Below are 10957 nucleotides of genomic sequence, written 5' to 3' on the forward strand. Positions count from 1 at the left end.
TATCGTTTATAACGACTATCGCTTATAGCGTCAGATTTTAGTCGGTCCCTTGACCGACGTTATAAGCGATTTCGACTGTATTTTATCAGGAATTATGAACTTTCTCCCGCAAAAACATGTACCGTCGTAAAGGGGCAGCGTATTCAAGGTGGTACAACAAAACTTAATGCAAATCAAGAGCAGGTCTTTGAACTAAACTTTTCTGAAATTTTGTGTGAGAGATACCCGAAGGAGTGGACCGATAAAGTCCATATCGGAACCGCATCTATATTTGGTAGACTTTTCACGATGTGCAAATTATGGACTAAATCAGGTACTAAGTGTCGAAAAATATTACGAAGGCCAAATTTTGGACCACATCGGTCCATCCGTTCCGGAGTTATGGTGCGCTCCAGCCAGCCAGACAGACGGATATTTCTAAATCGACTCCTAATTGTCAGAAACGGATTTCGTCCAAACATACTTGGGATCTAAAATCATTATTTCGATAAGGCACAGTTTGCTCGTTTGCTAGGCTGGGGCGATTTGAAAACCTTAATGGGCGCTTCGCGTTTCTGATTCCTGGGGTTGTACTGAGCAAAAAAGTCCACTGTCCCCATTCTGACTTGAAGTTTTTTATCCTTGCTTTTTGCATAAACCAGCCAAATCATTGAGATTTTTGGTCCAACACTAAGCCGAGACAATTATTAAGAACTCCCTAGTGCATCGCAAAAGCATTGGATCGCTCCTTCAGGCAGTTTTGGCCTTGAGATAAATGACACTGTGCTACAAAAATTTACCAGAAACATGTTCAAGCCTTCTGATGCAAAAATGATATCGTATTAGGGTTCATGTACAAAGAAAATAACGGTAAATGTAGTGAAAAGCGTGGTTTCACGTTTAAACGGGCATAATTTCATTTTTTATAGTGGATTTTTTAATGATCCTTTTTTAAGGGGTGAAAAATATATTTCGAACAAGCTATAATTTTTTAAGTAAGTTAACAAATTTCTAAGTTATTTTGGTCGAATTGTGAAAAAACGCAAAAAAAAAACAACGGGAAAATGCTTTTCCTCGTGCACTAGGCTTCTTAGAAGATTTGGCTTAGTATTGAATCGAAGATCCCAAGGGTTTGGCTGGTACCAGAGACGCGACGGGCCATTAAGGTTTTTTTCTTCCATACAAATCGCCCTGAGGATATAAAACCAACGTTTGACATCGAAAAACTTGTTTGCACACATTGAATCAATGGGGAAGTTTAGGATATTAGTTGTAATATGAATCTTCGTATACACCAAGATTCCACTATGCAACACTGAAAATGCAAACAACTTCTAGTTTGGATTTTTTGAAAGTACATATTTAGACTACAAAAACCCTAGTTGGGTTTTGTCCTGTCAGATCCAGTTCGGATTTTATGGCCTCATCTAAACCGGGCTAAATCTACACTTTTTTGCATTTATCAGGACTTTATCTCAGAAACGAATAGGAATTTGGCCTTGCTGTCTTTAGCAATATTGTAGCCCTAAACTAGTAGAACTTTTCTTTTGAAAAAACGACATAAGAAAAACTCCATCTAGGGCATCAAAATCTATAAAATATAGAAAATTTTACATAATTGCTGAAATTCTGGTCAGTATCGGCTAAACTATTGGGAGTTGAACCAAGTAAACTTTTGCAAAAATCTTCCAAATAAAGATCTCAACAATTCTTTAGAACATTCTGAAACTCTAAAATGCTTCCTTCATGTTTTTTCAGCGGTATTTTGCATCATATATTTCAAACACAATTCACACCAACAGTTTATTCTCGCATTTCGGATTTCGCTACATTTTTGATATATTTATTGAATCGTCGTTGAAAAATGTGCTGAAAACAACGGGATAGAGGCATTTTACAACAATGACATGTTCTGGAGAGTTGTGTATTACATTCCAGGGAATATTTTTCCAAACGAAAATATTCAGAAAAAGTTAACGGTTTTGGAGATACGGTGCGAAATATATAAAAATTGTGGCATTTTAGCATATATTTTGTCTTTATCTACAAATTTGCTTCAGAGATCAAAAGAATATTCGCATTGGTTTCAGAGATATAGCCCCGATTTTTTTTTAAAAACTCAATATTTAACCATGTTTAGATGGGGCCATAAAATCCGAGCTGGATCTGACACAACAAAACCCAACTAGGGTTTCTTGTCGTTTGGGTCTGTACTTTCAAAAAATCCTCAGTACGAATTGTTTGCACAAGATCACCTAAAAAATGTTGCACAGTGTAATCGTATGTATACCAAAATGAATGTCCCGACGAGCTGAGCTCTGGCTATGACGAATATCTCTGCCTCTATAAGGGGTATACCAAAAGCAAAACCTGACCATGAAAGTGGAAAACATCACCTTTTAATGATTTACAGGGGGTTGTCGTAGGTAGTCAAACAACGAAGATATCACAATAGTCGCATATAAACATGTTTCTTTTTTTCTTTTCTGCTTTGGTTGGGGACTTTCCAAAAGCAAAGTCTGATTATGAAAGCAGAAAATCTCATCTTTACAACGATGAAAACGAGGTTGGTGGCCAAATAGCGGAGATATCGCAATAGTCCGTAAAACATCCAAGTTTTAATTTTTTTTTTTTTTTTTTTTGAAATCACGCTGCAGTTCGCAATTTTGACCGGAGGTGGGCAAAAAAAACTTATCTGGAGAACATTCAACCTTTTATTCATATGCGGATATCTCCTCTTCAAGTAGACGCATTTCAAAAGGAAAGCCCGTCGATGAAAGAAGGTAAGATTTCCTTTACATTGTTGCAAAGTATCTCAGCTTTGGTTGGATGAAGACATTCTAACTATAAAATGTTTCCAATTGCGTTACCAAAATTGATTAAATTCTTGTGATGTTGAAAAAGACGCTGGGATATCCCAATTTACAATTTATATAATTTTAGTTCCATGTCAGATATTTCTGCTTTTGTTGGACATATTTCGATGAGGGACCTTAATAATGAATCTAAACCATCTGAGCTTTAAATTAATACAAAGTTGGGCATTTTTGCAAAATATCAGAGTTATTGCAAAAGCCGCTAAGCTATAACAATTTTAATATTTTGAAGTTACTTCAATGACAAATACTTCGGCTTCTATTTGGTGTATAAAGACAAGTAAAGTGCTAATCAAGAAGACAAGGAAAGCTTTCAATCAGTACCAAGTAGATGTTGACAGTAGTCAAATATAAAATTAAATACTAATTATTTTGGTTCAGTTCGCCTTTAGTCATTTGGTATAAAAGATACATAGGTGAAAAATGTAGTATCTCCCTAAAAGAAATGTTTACGAGTGAAAAGCTTATGCACAGGAGTAGTGGTGTAGTGTATCACATAGTCGGGCCCGTCCCGACTATAGTTTTGCTCACTTTAGGCTAAAGAGGGTATTTACACTTTGATACGACCAAAAATGTGCCTCATCGAAATAATGGTTTTAGACCCCAAGTATGTTTGTACGATATCCGCTTCAGACAATTTTGAGTCGATCTAGCAATGTCCGTCCGTTGTCTGTCTGTCCGTCTGGCTGGTGCGCACGATAACTCTCTAACGGATCGATCGATTCGGGTCAAATTTTGGGTATCAAAATATTTTGTCCAGGTTTGATTTAAGTTCGAAGAGGGGCCATATCGGTCCACTCCTTCAGGTACCTCCCCCACAAAAGTTCAAAAATGTTCGGAAAAATTGTCCGCACGATAACTCTTGAAGGGAGTAACCGAATTAGTCCATGCTTTGCACATCGTGACATTTCTACCAGACATAGATGAGGTTCCAATATGGACCCTATTGGTTCACTCTTTCGGGTACCTCCCACACAAAATTTTGCTTAAGTGTAGTTTAAGGCCTGCTCTCGAATCGCTTTGATTTTTGTTGCAGCCACTTGTATTCACTACCCCCATTACGACGATATAATTGTTTTCAGGAGCAAGTCCATATATCCTCAGAAATCAGCACGAAAACTGCAAACAACCCATATAATACCATGTGTCGTAGTTGGAATGCACGATAACTCTCGAACGGATCAACATATTTGGTTAACATTTTGGGTCTTTCAATAGTTTGTCCAAACTTAGTTTAAATTCGAAGATAGACCATATCGGTCCACTCCTTCCGGTACCTCCCCCACAAAGGTTCAACATTTTTCGCCAAGATTGTGGGCATGATAACTCTAGGAGGGAATAACCGAATTGAGCCAAACTTTGCTTTGCTCAAACTTTGTAAATTGAAAAGTAAAATTGTAATATATTTAAATTCAGAAAATTAAGTACAACATATTTAATTATATAGTCTGTAAGGAAAATATCCATAGACTAATAAAGAAAAAAAATATTTCATACAGATTTGTATTAGGTCCGAATATGTACTACATCGGATCACTCCTATGGGTACACCCTACCCAAAGTTTGGAAAAAATGCACTCGTCTTGGATCATTCTGAATTTTGTTACAACATGTAGTTTTTTGCGGCCCTTTCCATCCTGGAAAATTTTCCCAACAGCTAAAAAACCTACAGAAGTATTGTGTTAACTTCTTTTCTTCGGGTACGTGGCTGAGTGTATATCTCTGTCGGCTCAGCTGACTGATACTTTCTTACTTGCATAAACTATCCAAATCATTGAGATTTTCGTTTCAACACTAAGCCATCCGTCTGTCTGGCTGGTGCACACGATAACTCTCGAACGGATTAACCGATTTGGTCCAAAATTTGGCCTTCGTAATATTTTGCCCAAACTTAGTTTAAGTTCGAAGATGGGCCATATCGGTCCACTCCTACCGGTACCTCCCCCACAAAAGTTCCAAAATGTTCGGAAAATGTGTGGGCACGATAACTCTTAAAGGGTCCATACTTTGCACATCGTGAAATTTCTACCAGACCTAGATCAGGTTTCAATATGGACTCAATCGGCCCACTCCTTCGGGTATCTCCAACACAAAATTTCGGATAAGTTCAGTTTAGGACCTGCCCTCGAATCGCTTTGAGTTTTGTTGCAGCAACTTGTATTCACTTCCCACCCATACGACGGTACAAGTTTCATACTTCTTGAGAAAATGACCGGAGAGGTGCAAAGAGCCCCTATGACACCTTGTGTGGTGGTGGGAGCGCAAGATAACTCTTGAACGGATCTGTCGATTCGGTCCAAAATTTGGCCATCGTAATATTTTATCAAAACATAGCTTAAATTCGAAGATGGGCTTTATAGGTCTACTCCTTCAGGTACCTCCCCCACAAAACTTCAAAAATGTTCGGAAAAATTTTGCGCACGATAACTCTTGAAGGGAGTGACCGATGTAGTCCATACTTTGCACATCCTAATATATCTACCAGATATAGATCAGGTTCGAATATGGACAATATTTGTCTACTCCTTCTGGTACTTCTCACACAAAATTTCGGATAAGTTCACTTTAAGACCTGCTCTCGAATCACTTTGATTTTTGTTAAAGCGATTTGCATTCGCTACCTCCATTACAACGGTAAAGGTTTTTCAGGGGCAAGTCCATATTTCTTGGGAAAACAGCCCGAAAGGTGTAAAAAAACTCCTATGTTACCATATGTGGCGGTCGGAGAGCACGATAACTCTCGAACTGTTCAACCGATTTGGTCCAACATTCTGGTCTTCCAAACTTAGTTTCATGGGCAATACCGGTCCACAACTTTCGGTACTTCTCCCCAATATTTAAAAAATTTCACTAAAATGCTAGGACGATATCATTTGAATGGGGCAACCAATTTGGTCCAAACTTTGGATCGCCTAATATTTTATCAAAATTTTGTTTAACTTCTAATATGGCCCATATCGGTCCTCATAAAGGTACTTGCCCTACAAAAATTCAACATTTGTGTCATTGTGCAGTTAATTCCTAATCCACATTTTTGTCGGCAAGTTCAAATATCCAAATAGGGCCACAAAATTCAGAAGAGTCCTAAAATACATTTGATCTGTCCGTAGGTGAAAGTTTCACTTCACATTGGCTGAGGGTATATATCTGTCGGCAAAGCCGACTGACACTTTTTACTTGTTTTTATTTAGTTTTTATACCCTATACCACTATGTGGGGAGGGTATTACAAGTTGGTTTTGGACAAAAAATATGTAACGCATCGAAATAATGGTCGTAGACCCATATTTACATACATATATATGTATATCAAAATACCCGACGAGCTGAGCTCTGGCTATGACGAATATCTCTGCTTCTATAAGGGGTATACCAAAAGCAAAACCTGACAATAAAAGTGGAAAACATAACCTTTCTAACGATGTCGTAGGTGGTCAAACAACGAATATATAACAATAGTCGCAAATAAAAACCAACTTTTCATTTTTGCAATATTAATTATAATGATGAATATCACAGCTTTGGTTGGGGACTTCCCAAACGCAAACCCTGATTATGAAAGTTAAAAATCTCATCTTTACAATGATGCAAAGTAGGTTGGCGTAGGTGACCAAATAATCAAGTATCGCAATAGTCGGTAAAACATTATTTATTTATTTTTTTTTTTTGGAAATCACGCTACAAGTCGCAATTTTGATCGGATCGGCACAAAATTTTGGTGGTCAATTGAGGTCCCGGAGGGAAAGAAGACTGCTGATTTTGCTTTGATTTCCAATTTATAGAATTTGAATTCCATGTCAGATATTTCTGCTTCTGTTGGACATATTTCAAGGAGGGACCTTAATCATGAAACTAAACCATCTGAGCTTTAAATTAATACAAAGTGGGACATTTATGCAAAATATGAGAGATATTGCAAAAGGTGCTAAGCTATAACAATATTAATATTTTGAAGTTTTTACTTTAATGACAAATTCTTCGGCTTCTGTTTGATGTATTAAAGACAAGTGAAATGCTAATCAAAAAGACAATGAAAGCTTTCAATCAGTACCAAGTATATGTTGACAGTAGTCAAATATAAAATTAAATACTAATTATTTTGGTTCAGTTCGCCCTAAAGTCATTTAGTATAAAAGCCAGATGGGTGAAAACTGTAGTATCTCCCTAAAAGAAATGTTTACCAGTATCACATAGTCGGGCCCGTCCCGACTATAGCCTTTGCTCACTTGTTTATCCATGTTTTTTTTTATATGTTGGCATAAAACAGCCAAATCATTGCGATTTTCGGTCCAACGCTAAGCCAAGACAATTATTAAGAACCCTCTAGTACATCTCAAAAGCATTGGAACGCTCTTTCAGACTGTGCAACATTTTCGGAAAATGTCAATAAATGACACTGTGCTACAAAAGTTGACCAGAAAAATATTTAAGCTTGGAAAAATTCTATCATATTGGGGTTCATGTACAACGAAAATAATGGTAATTGTATTGATCCTCTTTTTATTTTAAAGGGGCGAACAATATATTTTGAACAAGGTATAATTTTGTAAGTCGTGGTGTGAAAAAAACGCTCAAAAACGCGAAAAATGCTTTTCGTCATGCTCTAGCCTTCTTAGAAGATATGTCTTAGTGTTCTACATAGTATTGAATTGAAGATCCCAATGGTTTGGATGGAATTAGAAACTCGATGGATCATACGGTTTTTTTCTTCCATACAAATCGCCCTGAGGGTTTAAAACCAAACGTTTGACATCTAAAAACCTGTTTACACACATTGGATCAATGGGGAAGTTTAGGATATTAGATTTAATATGAATCTTCGTCTACACCAAGATGCTACTATGTTTCAATTTTTGCTATTTTAAAGGGACTGACCAATTTTGCTACAGCATGAAGATATTACAATTTCTTTAAATAGAGTTTATAACACTGCAGTCTTTAAAATTAAGTTCCATACGATATGCAACATTTATTTTATACCAAAATTTGTATTTTTTGACTACTGTGTAAATATTGCCATCTTTCAGCCCGATTTACATAAACTCTGGTTTAAAAACTCCCTCAGCTACACTTTAAAATAATATTTACATTTCGCGGAATAAATCTATTCGGTTAATCTTATTGCGACCTCCAAATAACACTACTAATTCACCTATCGATTAGGGCATGGTGATGGGTGATGGGAAAAAACGTGAACATTAACATTTTTTGTGAATACTTTTACGAAAAACCAAATATTTATTGAGGAAAATACGAACATAAGGTAGAGGCGTACAACATTTACATTCATTTATGGTGATTTCTACACTCCCAAGATCAAGTCAGTTATGTAGTTTGGCAAACTTCCGCAAAGGAACAACGCCCGTTATGCACACCCTTACCTTACCTCACCATCGTTTGCATATGCGGAACAAACATATGAAGGTGATTTTCCTTCTATTTTGCTTTCTGCTATTTTTCCTATAGGTTTTTTCGTTTCATTTTTTCGTCTCAAAGACACCTTCCGTTATTCAGCGACAACGACAAGGAAAGCAAAAGGTAAATTTCATTGAGTATTATCCTTAATGTATAGTGGAGGGAGATGCATTTGTGTATATGGCTGAATGGGTTTCCGTCGCATTTTTGCATACAAGCCAGATGTTGTTCAAAGTTGGAATATTTTTACATTCTTCTTGGTGTTGTTGTTTTCCTCCAATAGTCACACACAACACATGTGTAAACACACACCTTAATCGTGCCTTTACACCTAAACATTTACACATGCTAGCAAATATGTAAAACGTTATCCTTAGATGAGGTGTCTGAGTTTTTGGCATTGCCAATATTTTGTGTGAGTGTGTGATTTTTCTGACTGGCTAACTGGCTGTCTGCCTGCTGCTGCCTCATGCCTTCCTTCCCATATGCAAATCTACCAGTCTGTTCATTCTTCTTATAGGTAGTACTTAGTATGTATGAGAAATAGGTGTCGTAAACAACAGACGTTGTTTGTTACCTTTCTGTTTCCCCATTTAAAGGAAATGTCTATTTGAATGTCATTTCAGCCAAAACTCAATTCAAGGTAATGGTACTAGAAAACACGTCGTTCTACAACGATATCGTATGTACGTACGTACCTCTTCCAACAGCGGAAAATGTTATTTCGATTTTATGATCATTAGGAAATCATAAATTCAATGTATTTTCACACGTCCCTCCTCCACCACCTTCTTCTAGTTGGGAAGTTTTCTTAACGTACTCTACTTTCTCTCTCATCCATGTGCATGTAAAACAAATATAATAATAAAATGAAATCGATATAAGAATCATTTCTTCCTCGACAGCATAGCGAATTAAGATTTTGTAGCTGTTTTTGACGCTGATTGAGCATGGAGTGTGAAACTTATGGATTTTATGGCATAAATGAAATTAAATGGGCGTCATTGTATAAAGTGATTTGTTTATGAAGTTTTTGTAGTAATTTAAGTGCGTGGGAAAATGTATTTTGACCATAAAATATACAGATTATAGCGGATTCGGTTTTAAAAGAATCGATCGGCGCTAAAGAGAAAATGACAGATTATTTTCATATGAAAAGAGTTTCCAATACGAGAGACAAACGTCAAAAGAAGTAGCACAATCTACACCAAGAGCCACACTTGCTTATGCTGATGATATAGACATCATGGGACGATCAGTAAAAGAAGTAACCGATACCTTTATTAAGGTCGAAGGCGAATCTGCTAAAGTGGGTCTGGCGGTAAACAGTGAGAAGACCAAGTTGATGGTGTCGAAGCGCAACGCGTCCATTGAGCTCGGACCAACTGTGGAAGTTGGTTCCTATAATTTTGAGGTATTAAAAGACTTCGTCTACATCGGCACCTCCGAAAACACAACAAACGACATCAGTTGTGAAATAAAACGAAGAATTGTATTGGCCAACAAATGCTACTTTGGTTTAAGTAAGCACTTTAAAAACAAAGCCACATCTCGTCAAACAAAAATAACGCTATACAAAACACTGATACTACCCGTGCTGATGTATGGCTCCGAAGCATGAATGCGAAGCAACAAATAGAGAGAATTGGAGAGCATTTCTTAGTTCGGTCTATGGAACAAATGTTCTGTAATGGGCCAGCTAAGTAAGTAAGTAGTAATGGTGGAAGATTTTTTACCAAATCTCTCTCTATGGAACCATTTTAACAGCTTGTCTTGTATTTCGGTGTTTGTACCTGTCGGAGTATGGGAATTAAACAAGTAAAAAACATCTTTGAACTTTTGTGGGGGAGGTACCTGAAGGAGTGGATCGATATGGCTTATCTTCGGACTTAAACTAATTTTGGACAAAATATTACGAAGGCCAAATTTTGGAACAAATCGGCAGATCCGTTAGAGAGTTATCTTGCGCTCCAATCACTACACACGATGTCATAGGGGTTTTTTCTGCACCTTTCAGGCTATTTTCTGAAGAAGTATGCATTTGCCACAGATGAAACTTGTCCTGTCGTATGGGGGGCGGTGAATGCAAGTTGTTACAACAAAAATCAAAGCGATTCGAAAGCAGGTCCTAAACTGAATTTAACCGAAATGTTGTGTGGGAAGTGCCCGAAGCAGTGGACCGATTGAGTCCGTATTAGAACCTTATCTAAGTCTAGTAGACATTTCACGATGTTCAAAATATGTACCAAATCGGTTACTCCCTTTCATAGTTATCGTGCGCACAAAATTTTTGAACAGTTTCGAACTTTTGTCGGGGAGATACCTTAAGGAGTGGACCGATATAACCCATCTTCGAACTTAAACTAAGTTTGGACAAAATATTACGAAAGCCAAATTTTAGACCAAATCGGTTAATCCGTTCCAGATTTATCGTGCGGTGCAGCCAGCCAGACAGACGGACGGACAGACAATCGACTCCAAATTGTCTGAAACGGATTTCGTCCAAAAAAAAAATTGGGGTCAAAAATTATTATTTCTATGAGGCACATTTTGTCCATATGAAAGTGTATACAGTTAGTCAACTTAATTATTGCAAAACCAAAATTTTTAAAAAATTTTAAATAAAACACCAATTAATTTTATAAACAAATATCATTATTAATATTTTGTTACTAGTTTAACTCTTAC

The sequence above is a fragment of the Musca autumnalis genome, unplaced genomic scaffold, assembly GCF_047663935.1.
Source record: "Musca autumnalis isolate F117 unplaced genomic scaffold, ASM4766393v1 scaffold_3, whole genome shotgun sequence".
NCBI lineage: Eukaryota > Metazoa > Arthropoda > Insecta > Diptera > Muscidae > Musca > Musca autumnalis.